This window comes from Salvelinus alpinus, chromosome 13, assembly GCF_045679555.1.
Source record: "Salvelinus alpinus chromosome 13, SLU_Salpinus.1, whole genome shotgun sequence".
NCBI lineage: Eukaryota > Metazoa > Chordata > Actinopteri > Salmoniformes > Salmonidae > Salvelinus > Salvelinus alpinus.
The window spans coordinates 18,898,333-18,914,992 of NC_092098.1; the positions used below are offsets into that span (position 1 = coordinate 18,898,333).

Genomic DNA, 16,660 nt, shown 5'->3' on the forward strand with positions numbered 1-16,660 from the left:
GCAAAGGGTCTGAATACTTATGTAAATAAGATAATTTATTTTATTTTATAAATTAGCTAACATTTCAAAAAAACTGTTTTTGCTTCGTATTCATGGGGTATTGTGTGTAGATTGATGAAAATGTTTTATTAAATCAATTTTAGAATAAGGCTGTAATGTAGCGAAATATGGAAAAAGTGAAGGGGTCTGAATATTTTCCGAATCCACTGTATGTATCCATGTAGAATTCATAAGCAATGTTTTTGAAGATGGTGGGGTGATCACAACACAACAGTAGTTGATGCTATGCTATAGACACACAAAGAGGTGCCCACTACAAACCAACACTGTTTGTGGGACTTGTCGATTGCATATCAATTGCGCAACCAGGGCTGGTAAAACCCTGGATCATTGTTATTCTAACTTCCGCGACGCATATAAGGCCCTCCCCCGCTCTCCTTTCGGAAAAGCTGACCACGACTCCATTTTGTTGCTTCCAGCCTACAGACAGAAACTAAAACAAGAAGCTCCCGCGCTCAGGTCTGTTCAACGCTGGTCCGACCAATCTGATTCCACGCTTCAAGACTGCTTCGATCACGTGGATTGGGATATGTTCCGCATTGCGTCCAACAACAACATTGACGAATACGCTGATTCGGTGAGCGAGTTCATTAGAAAGTGCATTGGCGATGTCGTACCCACAGCAACTATTAAAACATTCCCAAACCAGAAACCGTGGATTGATGGCAGCATTCGCGCGAAACTGAAAGCGCAAACCACTGCTTTTAACCAGGGCAAGGTGACCGGAAACATGACCGAATACAAACAGTGTAGCTATTCCCTCCGAAAGGCAATCAAACAAGGTAAGCGTCAGTATAGAGACAAAGTAGAGTTGCAATTCAACGGCTCAGACACAAGAGGTATGTGGCAGGGTCTACAGTCAATCACGGATTACAAAAAGAAAACCAGCCCCGTCGCGGACCAGGATGTCTTGCTCCCAGACAGACTAAATAACTTCTTTGCTCGCTTTGAGGACAATACAGTGCCACTGACACGGCCCGCTACCAAAACCTGCGGACTCTCCTTCACTGCAGCCGACGTGAGTAAAACATTTAAACGTGTTAACCCTCGCAAGGCTGCAGGCCCAGATGGCATCCCCAGCCGTGTCCTCAGAGCATGCGCAGACCAGCTGGTTGGTGTGTTTACGGACATATTCAATCAATCCTTATCCCAGTCTGCTGTTCCCACATGCTTCAAGAGGGCCACCATTGTTCCTGTTCCCAAGAAAGCTAAGGTAACTGAGCTAAATGACTACCGCCCCGTAGCACTCACTTCCGTCATCATGAAGTGCTTTGAGAGACTAGTCAAGGACCATATCACCTCCACCCTACCTGACACCCTAGACCCACTCCAATTTGCTTACCGCCCCAATAGGTCCACAGACAACGCAATCGCAACCACACTGCACACTGCCCTAACCCATCCGGACAAGAGGAATACCTATGTGAGAATGCTGTTCATCGACTACAGCTCAGCATTTAACACCATAGTACCCTCCAAACTTGTCCACAAGCTCGAGACCCTGGGTCTCGACCCCGCCCTGTGCAACTGGGTACTGGACTTCCTGACGGGCCGCCCCCCCCCCCAGGTGGTGAGGGTAGGTAACAATATCTCCACCCCGCTGATCCTCAACACTGGGGCCCCACAAGGGTGCGTTCTGAGCCCTCTCCTGTACTCCCTGTTCACCCACGACTGCGTGGCCATGCACGCCTCCAACTCAATCAGCAAGTTTGCGGACGACACTACAGTGGTAGGCTTGATTACCAACAACGACGAGACGGCCTACAGGGAGGAGGTGAGGGCCCTCGGAGTGTGGTGTAAGGAAAATAACCTCACACTCAGCGTCAACAAAACAAAGGAGATGATTGTGGACTTCAGGAAACAGCAGAGGGAGCACCCCCCTATCCACATCGACGGGACAGTAGTGGAGAGGGTAGTAAGTTTTAAGTTCCTTGGCGTACACATCACGGACAAACTGAATTGGTCCACCCACACAGACAGCGTTGTGAAGAAGGCGCAGCAGCGCCTCTTCAACCTCAGGAGGCTTAAGAAATTCGGCTTGTCACCAAAAGCACTCACAAACTTCTACAGATGCACAATCGAGAGCATCCTGTCAGGCTGTATCACCGCCTGGTACGGCAACTGCTCCGGCCACAACCGTAAGGCTCTCCAGAGGGTAGTGAGGTCTGCACAACGCATCACTGGGGGCAAACTACCTGCCCTCCAGGACACCTACACCACCCGATGTCACAGGAAGGCCATAAATATCATCAAGGACAACAACCACCCGAGCCACTGCCTGTTCACCCCGCTATCATCCAGAAGGCGAGGTCAGTACAGGTGCATCAAAGCAGGGACCGAGAGACTGAAAAACAGCTTCTATCTCAAGGCCATCAAACTGTTAAACAGCCACCACTAACATCGAGTGGCTGCTGCCAACATACTGACTCAACCCCAGCTCACTTTAATAATGCGAATTGATGGAAATTGATAAAAAATGTATCACTAGCCACTTTAAACAATGCCACTTAATATAATGTATATGTATATACTGTACTCTATATCATCTACTGCATCTTGCCATCTTTATGTAATACATGTATCACTAGCCACTTTAAACTATGCACTTTTATGTTTACATACCCTACATTACTCATCTCATATGTATATACTGTACTCGATACCATCTACTGCATCTTGCCTATGCCGTTCTGTACCATCACTCATTCATATATCTTTATGTACATATTCTTTATCCCTTTACACTTATGTGTATAAGGTAGTAGTTGTGGGATTGTTAGGTTAGATTACTCGTTGGTTATTACTGCATTGTCGGAACTAGAAGCACAAGCATTTCGCTACACTCGCATTAACATCTGCTAACCATGTGTATGTGACAAATACAAATTGATTTGATTTGATTTTTGATTTGTAGCATCTCCTAGGTTTATGCTCAGTAATTTCAAAAGCACCAATGTGAATTTGAATGTGTTTTTCAACAGGTGCATACCTCCAGTGCACAGTATGGTGTGTTTTTAGATGTTCCTGGCAGGGTTTATATAATTGTGCTTGGTGCGGTCACCAATGAGGCTGGTAATACTCTTTAATCATAATTGATTATTGTATATGCCCAATTGACAGACCATGTTATTTTGGTTCTGTAGAAAAACATACAAATAAATAGTTAAACAACAGAGACCGTTTGAGAGAATCTGTCATATTGCCCCTGGTCATGGTGGCACTTCACTAGAGGCTGATGCGGAAAACTACTTTGATGTGCACAGTTAAGAGAAGATTAAAGACATGGAATTATGGTAATAATTTGGTAGCCTGTAGGTTCTTTACAGTGTGTCCAAAATCATTGGAAAAAACTTTGATCATCCCGGCTAACAAGGTAAGGATTCCCTCTTTGGAACACAGTCAGTGAGTAGTAATTGTTTTTTTTTAGAAGGCAGAACTCTGCAGTCATGGAGCTGTAGGTTTGCTACTAATATTCTTGGGGAGGCAGTGATATTGCTGGTGCTGTTACCTAAAGCAGGGTTTCCCAAACTCGGTCCCGGGGCCCCCCTGGGTGCACGTTTTGTTTTTTGCCCTAGCATTACACAGCTGATTCAAATAATCAGTTGATTCAAATAAGCTTGATGATGAGTTGATTATTTGAATCAGCTGTGTAGTGCTAGGGAAAAAAAGAAAATGTGCACCCAAGCTCGGCATGTGACCGAGTTTGGTAAACCCTGATCTATGGAAGGGTGTGTATTGTAAGTCAAAAACACTGACAGTAAATGTGAAGGTATTTGACAGTCCTGCTTTTGGAGATATGTGAACAGAACAGATTTGCTTCATAATGAATAATCCAACATGTCTTTCTGTTTTAGATTATTGTCCTGCTGAAAGGTGAATTAATCTCAGTGTCTGGTGGAAAGCAGACTTAACCAGGTTTTCCTCTATGATTTTGCCTGTGCTTAGCTCCATTCCGTTTCTTTTTTATCCTGAATAACTCCCCTGTCCTTAACGATAACAAGCATACCCATAACATGATGCAGTCACCACAATGCTTGAATATATGGAGAGTGGTACTCGGTAATGTGTTGTATTGGATTTGCCCCAAACAATACTTTGTATTCACATTTTTTGCAGTATTACTTTAGTGCCTTATTGCAAACAGAATGCATGTTTTGGAATATGTTTTATTCTGTACAGGCTTCCTTCTATTCACTCTGTCAGTTAGGTTAGTATTGTGGAGTAACTACAATGTTGTTGATCCATCTTCAGTTTTCTCCTATCACAGCCATTCAATTCTGTAATTGTTTGAAAGTCACCATTGGCCTCATGGTGAAATGCCTGAGCAGTTTCCTTCCTCTCCGGCAACTGCGTTAAGAAGGTTGCCTGTATCTTTGTAGTGACTGGGTGTAATGAATAACTTCACCATGGTCAAAGGGATATTCAATGTCTATTTTTTTTTTTTTGCCAATGTACCAATAGGTGCCCTTCTTTGCAAGGCATTAGAAATCCTCCTTTGTCTTTGTGGTTGAATTTGTGTTTTAAATTCACTGCTCGACTGAGGGACCTTACAGGTGTTGTATGTGTACTGTATGTGTACTGTAGAAGATGGGGCCGAAGAACATGGCTGACGTTTTACATTCCAACCAATTGTGCAATTTTGTAATTTTTTTGAGTTTGGTGTAACATATTTTTTAATTTATTGTGTACATAATGTTGCTGCTCCTCATTATTGTTATTCTTATTGTGTTACTTTTTATTATTGCTTTTTATTTTAGCCTACATGGTAAATATTTTCTTCTTGAACTGCACTGTTGGTTAAGAGCTTGTAAGTAAGCATTTCATGGTAAAGTCTACATTTGTTGTATTCGGCGCATGTGGCAAATACAGTTTGATTTGGTTTGATGTGTGGGGTACAGAGATGAGTTAGTCATTCCAAAATCATGTTAAACACTATTATTGCACACAGACAAAAAATAACATGTTTCCACTTTGACATTATGGGGTATTGTGTGTAGGCCAGTGACAAAGAATCTCAATTGAATCCATTTTAAATGTAGGCTGTAACTCAACAATAAAAAATAAGAATGTGCAGTTGAGGAAAACAACATGTGTAATTTCTGCATTGATAATTAAAGGCTTCGAAAAATAATGATTTAACCTCACTACTTTAACATGCAAAATCAAGCATCATATGGTAAAAACAGAAAAAACATGCTGTAAAATGTATTTATTTCAGTGCAGATAAATCACCACAGACTGCATCATAGTGAACTGATCCAACCTGAGGCTGTCTATTAAAAACATTAGCATTTTAATTTTTAGTGAAGGGCAGGTATTCAGGTCTCATGTCAAAGAGAAACATCAAGCCACCAAATGGGCTTGGTGCAGATGGACAAGAATGAGCAGATCTACACAACGTGGCCTGGAAAACCAAAGGGAGAGTATTGTGAAGAACAGTCAGGAAAGAGAGGAATCACAACATTAGTTTGTAAATAACACAGCCTCTGTACACTCTTAGAAAAAAAAGTGCTATCTAGAACCAAAAAGGTAAATCGGCTGTCCCCATAGGAGAAGCCTTTGAAGAACCCTATGTAGAACCCTTTCCACAGAGGGTTCTACATGGAACCCAAAAGAGTTTTACCTGGAACCAAAGACAGCCACAGGACCCTTTTGGAACCCTTTTTTCTATGAGTGTAGAGTGTGTAATGTTCCCAATGTAGTGTGTGGTGTTATGGTTTGCCCTTATAGTTCCAATTAGAGTATTTATTAGAAAACTGAAACCACAGCTGTTTATTTCATCACTTTGATTCTGAAATGCAAAATAGTGAACCAATTGGAGAAATAGATAGCTCCCAGGCAGCATCTTGGTGAAGCATGCTTAGAGTAGTTGGCATTAGACTGGGCCTTAGGAAATACACAATGCCTAAGGAAATACTTGCAACTGTTTTGAAGCAGAGAACAATTGATGAATAAATACGTGAGTATTTGTTTCAGACCTAGACAATGTGGTGCATTATTTAGGGCTCTATAAAATCAGTTTTTATTATTTGCGTGATTCCGATTTGTTTTTTCAAAAAATAGAAAAACAACTAAATTGTATTCCACAACAATGCTTAAACCACATCAGGAGACCACATTTGAGGTCTGGGAAAGATCTAAGATATTTTCATTTTTGGGTGTAGATACTAATTCAAGTGTGCACCAGCCAGAGACGTGTTTGGTTAGTAGTGTTTTTATAGCGCACATGAGATTGCAGAGTTTGCTAAACAAATTGCCACTGGATTAATGCAAATAATCATGATATCATTCTGTCAGGTAGGAATAGACTACTTTTTAGTGAAGATTTAATGGAGAAGGTTTTTGGGAAAGCCTTTCCATCTACCAGAAGACGGTTGTCATTGGTAACGGCTACACAAAGTGGTAAATAAACACGCACAGACAGGGGCATTCCTGTGCCATTGCCACTTAAAACATTTGAAGGAAAATATGAATCACTGATGCATTTTGTACATGTCTTATGATAATCTTGGGCAAATTAATTCATTTTCTAATAAGTTCAATACATTTAGTTGATTTTCTACTAGTTAAAACATTTTTTGAATTGTTGAATTCAATCTCTGTATTCTGTGATTCCGTCCACGTTCTCTGAATTGCGGATTTTCTAAGGCCCTAATTAATTGAAAAGTCCCAAAATGTGACACATTATGCCAGATTTGTTAAAAATTGGAGTACCAGCGAGCATGGAAAGCAATATACAGGTAGTTACATTTCCTCTCCTCATTCCCTGAGGCTGTGTTTTGCTCTCTGGCCCGGCTGTCATATCCTTTGCATGATATCACATACAAATTCTACTGCTTGTTGCAAGTTAAAAAGATAGATTTTGAGGCACTTGCTCTTCAGCACAATGGAAAATTGCCAAGAGCAAAGAGGTATTCTTAGTTGACCCTGAGCTTGGCTTTTATGTTTACTGGTATTTACTGCTTCACTCTCTCTCTCTCTGTGCGTGTGTGTGTGTGTGTGTGTGTGTGTGTGTGTGTGTGTGTGTGTGTGTGTGTGTGTGTGTGTGTGTGTGTGTGTGTGTGTGTGTGTGTGTGTGTGTGTGTGTGTGTGTGTGTGTGTGTGTGTGTGTGTGTGTGTGTGTGTGTGTGTGTGTGTGTGTGTGTGTGTTATTGCCAGGGGATTTTCTCTGCCATCATGTTTTTCCTGTAGTGTGATCCTTTTAATGGATGTTTGGAACTGCCCAAAGCATGCTCAGAATATCTGCTCCTCAGATGGCTGGCTTTCCAGTTTCATCTATGAATTAACACTAGAAGAGCAGAGTAAGTCATTTTGAGTCAAATGTCTGCCATTTTTAAAGTCATGCTCCCTCCGTCCTTAACATACGCATGCTATAAGAACTTTGATATCACAAACAGAATTTGTGTTATAAGCAGTTTTAGGAGGACAGCGTAACATGCAGGTAATAATATTATTTTTCTCCCTGTAAGGCATTGTTGTATATCTGAGTACTAAACCTAGAAGTCTGAGATGAGGGGTTGTGTTTGGCCATCACCCCAACAACAGAGTGATGGTCTGGTCTGAGTTGTTATACATGTTGTTTACCAGTACAGTATGAGTAGGAGAGGAAGCCAATCTTCAGTTGTTTGCAGAGGTTTCAAAATGCGTTTTAGCCTATTCTTACAGTTGAGAACATTTAAGAACCATTATTGTCTATGGCTTGTCTTTCTGAACTGTACCAAGGCTTACGAAAGGGAGCATAAGGATATTCATTGTTGTAGTAGTGGCTTTGTCATCTAAACAATATGCAGTATATGCATTTGTTTTCCCTTGGGGAGGTCAAGAGGTATAGATCCGGGTTATTCAATTGGGGGTATTGCAGGGGGTCCGTGGAAATATATATAGCATTTTCTATTGTATTTTATGAATATTGCTGGAATCAACAGTATAAAAGAAGAGACTATCTTATTTCTAAAGATGTGAACTATATTTCTCAACTCCTAATATTGAACAAATTACACTCACTGGAGTATCTGAAATAGGCTTAAAAAAAACACCCGCAAATAGGCAGTGTGGCAAGTGTCGCTGGCTACTGGTAAGCTTTCTTGACATGGACATACATTTTTGCCAACACATGGCTAACCTTCGTTTAAAGGTCCAATGCAGCCGTTTTTATCTCAATATCAAATAATTTCTGGGTAACAATTAAGTACCTTACTGTGATTGTTTTCAATTAAAATGGTAAAAAGAAGAACAAATAGCTTCTTAGCAAAGAGAAATTTTTCTAAAAATAATTTAGCTTGGCCTGTCTGGGAGTGGTCTGAGTGGGGAGGGGAAACTGGAAAATTAGCTGTTATTGGCAGAGAGGTCTGTAACTTTCTTTCTTATTGGTCTATTCGCTAATTTACCCACCAAAACTCCATCCCACCAAAAGAGGCTGAAATTTCAGGTGGTCTTTTCAAACAACTCTTACACTAAAAGGGCATTATCACCATTTTCACAATTTCACAGTTTTGTTCCAAACTCATAGCGTGGAAACATATATAAAACACATGAAAATCACATTTTTGACTGCACTTGGCCTTTAACCAGCTAAACTGCTGCTCTTAGCAAAAATGTGTTTTGGAGTTTCTAGCTAATAGGCTATGTTAGAGTTTACACTTCCTCTTCCAATTATAACGTGGGAAGGTCAAAATAATGAAAAACTATCTGCCAAATCTATTCATTTTAAAATGTTGATTACTTCACCTTGCCAATATCATTCACCTGATGATAAGACAAGACATGTGAAGCATTATTTTTGATGACTTATGATGGGGTCTCTGGATCACCGGTTTGCCTGGGAGGGGGTCCTTGGGCAAGAAAAGGTTGAAGACCCCTGGTATACTGTAGATGATCACATTAGTCAGGATCCTTCTCTGTGGTCAATGCCAAGCTCTATGAATGTGTTTTAGTCATTAAATCAGTCATTTCTATTTAGAGGCACAGGGGAAGAGAGTTTAGCCTGAACCTCATTGCCATTTCAGTCAGAGCTCTCCTTTTGTTTTCTGTGTGTGATCAGCTAGTCTTACCAAGGCCCACTATTACAGTAAGTGTTTTCAGTTGTCATATGACTCCATGAAAGGTACAGGATATGACATTTCATAAATAAATATCTATGAATAATTTAAATGGTTTACATTTTAGTGGGAATACTGCCAGTAACACAGATACACTGTGGAAGACCATTTTTTGGGTAAATTTGTCAGTCTTCTATGAGTAATCTTTTAAATGGAAAGCATTGCTTTTTAAGTTACTTTTTACAGTCCGCTGTCACTAAGTGTCACTGGCTTGGGGCGGTGGATGGATGGGGTGGACCATGGCAGCTAGTGCTTCCCCAGAAGAGTGTCTATGTGGGCCATGTAAAGTGGAATGGAGGTAGCTAGCCATAAGGTCTGTAGTTAATTCTGGGCCTGTCTGTCACCTGCTGGAGGTACATTTTGAATAATGATATTACTCTGCTGATTTTCCTCTCATCACTGAGCTGGGGGAGAAAATCAATGATCTTGGATCATTACCTTGCAGTATGACAGATAGCAGCAGGCAATGGGAGGATATTTGACCATCCTATAAAGATTAAAAAAATAACAGTTTTTTAATGTATTTTATTGTGCTACACAAACTTGGAAGTAAAATGTTAATATCAAAAACCTTATGTTGCACCCCTTTTGATATGTACATTTTTGTACATATAAACTCAGCAAGTTTTCAGCATCCTGTATTTCAAAGAAAGTTCGTAAAAATCCTTGTATTCATTGTAAAGGGTTTTAACACTGTTTCCCATGCTTGTTCAATGAACCATAAACAATTAATGAACATGCACCTGTGGAACGGTCGTTAAGACACTAACAGCTTACAGACGGTAGGCAATTAAGGTCACAGTTATGAAAACTTAGGACACTAAAGAGACCTTTCTACTGACTCTGAAAAACACCAAAAGAAAGATGCCCAGGGTCCCTGCTCATCTGCGTGAACGTGCCTTAGGCATGCTGCAAGGAGGCATGAGGACTGCAGATGTGGCCAGGGCAATAAATTGCAATGTCCGTACTGTGAGACGCCTAAGACAGCGCTACAGGGAGACAGTGGCAGACCACGTGTAACAACACCTGCACAGGATCGGTACATCCGAACATCACACCTGCGGGACAGGTACAGGGATACACCAGGAATACACAATCCCTCCATCAGTGCTCAGACTGTCCGCAATAGGCTGAGAGAGGCTGGACGGAGGGCTTGTAGGCCTGTTGTAAGGCAGGTCCTCACCAAACATCACCGGCAACAACTTCGCCTATGAGCACAAACCCACCGTTGCTGGACCAGACAGGACAGGCAAAAAGCGCTCTTCACTGACGAGCCTGTCTCACCAGGGGTGATAGTCGGATTCGCGTTTATCGTCAAAGGAATGAGCGTCACACCGAGGCCTGTATTCTAGAGCGGGATCGATTTGGAGGTGGAGGGTCCGTCATGGTCTGGGGCGGTGTGTCACAGCATCATCGGACTGAGCTTGTTGTCATTGCAGGCAATCTCAACGCTGTGCATTACAGGGAAGACATCCTCCTCCCTCATGTGGTACCCTTCCTGCAGGCTCATCCTGACATGACGCTCCAGCATGACAATGCCACCAGCCATACTGCTCGTTCTGTGCTTGATTTCCTGCAAGACAGGAATGTCAGTGTTCTGCCATGGCCAGCGAAGAGCCCGGATCTCAATTCCATTGAGCACGTCTGGGACCTGTTGGATCGGAGGGTGAGGGCTAGGGCCATTCCCCCAAGAAATGTCCGGGAACTTGTAGGTGCCTTGGTGGAAGAGTGGGGTAACATCTCACAGCAAGAACTGGCAAATCTGGTGGTCCATGAGGAGGAGATGCACTGTAGTACTTAATGCAGCTGGTGGCCACACCAGATACTGACTGTTACTTTTGATTTTGACCCCCCCTTTGTTCAGGGACACATTATTCCATTTCTGTTAGTCACATTTCTATGGAACTTGTTCAGTTTATGTCTCAGTTGTTGAATCTTGTTATGTTCATACAAATATTTACACATGTTAAGTTTGCTGAAAATAAACGCAGTTGACAGTGAGAGGACGTTTCTTTTTTTTTCTGAGTTTATATAATAATAGTGACATGAGGAATAAATAGACAGTGAATAACAATAATGAGTAAAAATAACATGGCTATATACAGGGAGTACCAGTACCAAGTCAGTGTGCAGGGATATGAGGTAATAACATGGCTATATACAGGGAGTACCAGTACCTAGTCAATGTACAGGGGTACGAGGTAATAACATGGCTATATACAGGGAGTACCAGTACCAAGTCAGTGTGCAGGGGTACGAGGTAATAACATGGCTATATAGAGGGAGTACCAGTACCGAGTCAATGTGCAGGGGTACGAGGTAATTGAGGTAGCTATGTACATATAGGTAGGGGTAAAGGGATAGGCAACAGGATAGATAATAGACAGTAGCAGCAGCGCATGTGGTGTGAGTGTGTGGCGTCAGTATGCATGTGTGCGTGTGTTATGTGTGTGTGTGGGCGAATGTAGTGTATGTGTGTGTGTGTGTGTTGGGGTGTCAGTGTACGTATGTGTAAGTGTGTGGGTAGTGTGTGTGCATAGAGTTTTTGCAGGTAGTCCAGGTCGCCATTTGTAGGTCTCTATAAAATCAGTTTTATTTTTTGCCTGATTCAATTTAGTTTTCCCTTGTTTTTTGGGGCATTTGCTCTCAAAATCCCACTTTTTTGATAGAACATCCAATTTCTTAGTTTTTCTGAAGTCCACAACAATGATTAAACCACATCAGGAGACCACTCTTGGAAAATAGAAGAAATGTGTAGGTGCCCTCCAGCAAGAGACCGTTGATTGGTCAGTGATGTTTCTGTAGCGCTCATGTGATTGCAGAGTTTGCAAAACAAATGGCCACTGGATTGATGCAAATAATCATGCAATCATTCTGCCAGTACCTAGGATTAGGGCCTTGTCCGGAGTATGCAGAATGTCCAGAGCTGCCGACTCGTTGAAGTAGAAATGCTAATCCATCGCTGTTCTGATGGCCAGCAGCTGTTTTCGGTCATAGGAAATTACATTATGTACAAAACAATTTAGATCAGGGGAAAAAACACAAAATAGCAGAAATGGTCAGGACCCCGTAAAACTGCTGCTATCCACTGCAGCTGAGCTGCCACTGTTGTGGGGTTTACTCTTTACTTCCTACTAACAGTGTTGTGGGTTTACTGTTTACTTCCTACTAACAGTGTTGTGGGTTTACTGTTTACTTCCTACTAACAGTGTTGTGGGGTTTACTGTTTACTTCCTACTAACACTGTTGTGATCAAAGGCGGTAGACAACATTTTTATCTTAATTGGCGCATTTCAAACTACCCTTTTATGAGGCACAGCCGGGAGCTAGTTCTGTACGATGGCTAATGGCAGTGGTGGAAAAGTACTCAATTGTCATAATTGAGTAAAAGTATAAATACTTTAATAGGAAGTTCCTTTAGTAAAAGTAAAAGTCACCCAGTAAATTACTACTTGTGTAAACGTCAAAAAGTATTTGGTTCTAAGTATAAGTATCAAAAGTAAATGTAATTTCTAAAATATACTTTATGTTTCAAAAGTAAAAGTAGATGTATGAATCATTTACAATTACTTATTTTAAGCAAAGCATACGGCACCATGTTCTTGTTTTTTAAATGTACGGACAGCCAGGGGCACACTCCAACACTCAGACATTATTTACAAAAGATGCATTTGTGTTTAGTGAGTCCGCCAGATCAGAGGCAGTAGGGATGACCACGTGTTTAGTGAGTCCGCCAGATCAGAGGCAGTAGGGATGACCACGTGTTTAGTGAGTCCGCCAGATCAGAGGCAGTAGGGATGACCACGTGTTTAGTGAGTCCGCCAGATCAGAGGCAGTAGGGATGACCACGTGTTTAGTGAGTCCGCCAGATCAGAGGCAGTAGGGATGACCATGTGTTTAGTGAGTCCGCCAGATCAGAGGCAGTAAGGATGACCATGTGTTTAGTGAGTCCGCCAGATCAGAGGCAGTAGGGATGACCATGTGTTTAGTGAGTCCGCCAGATCAGAGGCAGTAGGGATGACCATGTGTTTAGTGAGTCCACCAGATCAGAGGCAGTAGGGATGACCATGTGTTTAGTGAGTCCGCCAGATCAGAGGCAGTAGGGATGACCACGTGTTTAGTGAGTCCGCCAGATCAGAGGCAGTAGGGATGACCATGTGTTTAGTGAGTCCGCCAGATCAGAGGCAGTAGGGATGACCACGTGTTTAGTGAGTCCGCCAGATCAGAGGCAGTAGGGATGACCATGTGATTAGTGAGTCCGCCAGATCAGAGGCAGTAGGGATGACCACGTGTTTAGTGAGTCAGCCAGATCAGAGGCAGTAGGGATGACCATGTGTTTAGTGAGTCCGCCAGATCAGAGGCAGTAAGGATGACCATGTGTTTAGTGAGTCCGCCAGATCAGAGGCAGTAGGGATGACCATGTGTTTAGTGAGTCCGCCAGATCAGAGGCAGTAGGGATGACCATGTGTTTAGTGAGTCCGCCAGATCAGAGGCAGTAGGGATGACCATGTGTTTAGTGAGTCCGCCAGATCAGAGGCAGTAGGGATGACCATGTGTTTAGTGAGTCCGCCAGATCAGAGGCAGTAGGGATGACCATGTGTTTAGTGAGTCCGCCAGATCAGAGGCAGTAGGGATGACCACGTGTTTAGTGAGTCCGCCAGATCAGAGGCAGTAGGGATGACCATGTGTTTAGTGAGTCCGCCAGATCAGAGGCAGTAGGGATGACCACGTGTTTAGTGAGTCCGCCAGATCAGAGGCAGTAGGGATGACCACGTGTTTAGAGGGTCCGCCAGATCAGAGGCAGTAGGGATGACCATGTGTTTAGTGAGTCCGCCAGATCAGAGGCAGTAAGGATGACCATGTGTTTAGTGAGTCCGCCAGATCAGAGGCAGTAGGGATGACCATGTGTTTAGTGAGTCCGCCAGATCAGAGGCAGTAGGGATGACCATGTGTTTAGTGAGTCCGCCAGATCAGAGGCAGTAGGGATGACCACGTGTTTAGTGAGTCCGCCAGATCAGAGGCAGTAGGGATGACCACATGTTTAGTGAGTCCGCCAGATCAGAGGCAGTAGGGATGACCACGTGTTTAGTGAGTCCGCCAGATCAGAGGCAGTAGGGATGACCACGTGTTTAGAGGGTCCGCCAGATCAGAGGCAGTAGGGATGACCATGTGTTTAGTGAGTCCGCCAGATCAGAGGCAGTAGGGATGACCACGTGTTTAGTGAGTCCGCCAGATCAGAGGCAGTAGGGATGACCATGTATTTAGTGAGTCCGCCAGATCAGAGGCAGTAGGGATGACCACGTGTTTAGTGAGTCCGCCAGATCAGAGGCAGTAGGGATGACCATGTGTTTAGTGAGTCCGCCAGATCAGAGGCAGTAGGGATGACCACGTGTTTAGTGAGTCCGCCAGATCAGAGGCAGTAGGGATGACCATGTGATTAGTGAGTCCGCCAGATCAGAGGCAGTAGGGATGACCACGTGTTTAGTGAGTCCGCCAGATCAGAGGCAGTAGGGATGACCATGTGTTTAGTGAGTCCGCCAGATCAGAGGCAGTAAGGATGACCATGTGTTTAGTGAGTCCGCCAGATCAGAGGCAGTAGGGATGACCATGTGTTTAGTGAGTCCGCCAGATCAGAGGCAGTAGGGATGACCATGTGTTTAGTGAGTCCGCCAGATCAGAGGCAGTAGGGATGACCATGTGTTTAGTGAGTCCGCCAGATCAGAGGCAGTAGGGATGACCATGTGTTTAGTGAGTCCGCCAGATCAGAGGCAGTAGGGATGACCACGTGTTTAGTGAGTCCGCCAGATCAGAGGCAGTAGGGATGACCACGTGTTTAGTGAGTCCGCCAGATCAGAGGCAGTAGGGATGACCACGTGTTTAGTGAGTCCGCCAGATCAGAGGCAGTAGGGATGACCACGTGTTTAGTGAGTCCGCCAGATCAGAGGCAGTAGGGATGACCATGTGTTTAGTGAGTCCGCCAGATCAGAGGCAGTAGGGATGACCACGTGTTTAGTGAGTCCGCAAGATCAGAGGCAGTAGGGAAGGCCATGTGTTTAGTGAGTCCGCCAGATCAGAGGCAGTAGGGATGACCACGTGTTTAGTGAGTCCGCCAGATCAGAGGCAGTAGGGATGACCATGTGTTTAGTGAGTCCGCCAGATCAGAGGCAGTAGGGATGACCACGTGTTTAGTGAGTCCGCCAGATCAGAGGCAGTAGGGATGACCATGTGATTAGTGAGTCCGCCAGATCAGAGGCAGTAGGGATGACCACGTGTTTAGTGAGTCCGCCAGATCAGAGGCAGTAGGGATGACCATGTGTTTAGTGAGTCCGCCAGATCAGAGGCAGTAAGGATGACCATGTGTTTAGTGAGTCCGCCAGATCAGAGGCAGTAGGGATGACCATGTGTTTAGTGAGTCCGCCAGATCAGAGGCAGTAGGGATGACCATGTGTTTAGTGAGTCCGCCAGATCAGAGGCAGTAGGGATGACCATGTGTTTAGTGAGTCCGCCAGATCAGAGGCAGTAGGGATGACCATGTGTTTAGTGAGTCCGCCAGATCAGAGGCAGTAGGGATGACCATGTGTTTAGTGAGTCCGCCAGATCAGAGGCAGTAGGGATGACCACGTGTTTAGTGAGTCCGCCAGATCAGAGGCAGTAGGGATGACCACGTGTTTAGTGAGTCCGCCAGATCAGAGGCAGTAGGGATGACCACGTGTTTAGTGAGTCCGCCAGATCAGAGGCAGTAGGGATGACCATGTGTTTAGTGAGTCCGCCAGATCAGAGGCAGTAGGGATGACCACGTGTTTAGTGAGTCCGCCAGATCAGAGGCAGTAGGGATGGCCATGTGTTTAGTGAGTCCGCCAGATCAGAGGCAGTAGGGATGACCACGTGTTTAGTGAGTCCGCCAGATCAGAGGCAGTAGGGATGACCATGTGTTTAGTGATCGCCAGATCAGAGGCAGTAAGGATGACCATGTGTTTAGTGAGTCCGCCAGATCAGAGGCAGTAGGGATGACCATGTGTTTAGTGAGTCCGCCAGATCAGAGGCAGTAGGGATGACCATGTGTTTAGTGAGTCCGCCAGATCAGAGGCAGTAGGGATGACCATGTGTTTAGTGAGTCCGCCAGATCAGAGGAAGAAGGGAGGACCATATGTTGTCTTAATAAGTGTGTGAATTGGACCATTTTCCTGTCCTGCTAACCATTCGAAATGTAATGTGTACTTTTGGGTGTAAGGTAAAATGTATGGAGTAAAAAATACATTGTTTTCTTTAGGAATGTAGTGAAGTAAAAGTAAAAGTAGTCAAAAATATAAATAGTAAAGTAAAGTACAGATTAGAGGTCGACCGATTAATCAGCATGGCCGATTAATTAGGGACGATTTGAAGTTTTCATAACAATCGATAGTCGGCATTTTTGGACGCCGATTATGGCCGATTACATTGCACTCCATGAGGAGACTGCATGGCAAGCTTGACCACCTGTTACGCGAGTGCAGCAAGGAGCC

The 16,660-nt window shown here is 43.8% G+C and overlaps 1 protein-coding gene across 3 annotated transcripts in view; it reads left to right on the forward strand.

Moving 5' to 3' along the window:
* The window catches only part of LOC139537260 (teneurin-1-like), a 184,481-nt gene that overhangs the window by 21,571 nt on the left and 146,250 nt on the right, over window positions 1–16,660 (forward strand). The gene's annotated exons all lie outside the window — the stretch shown is intronic.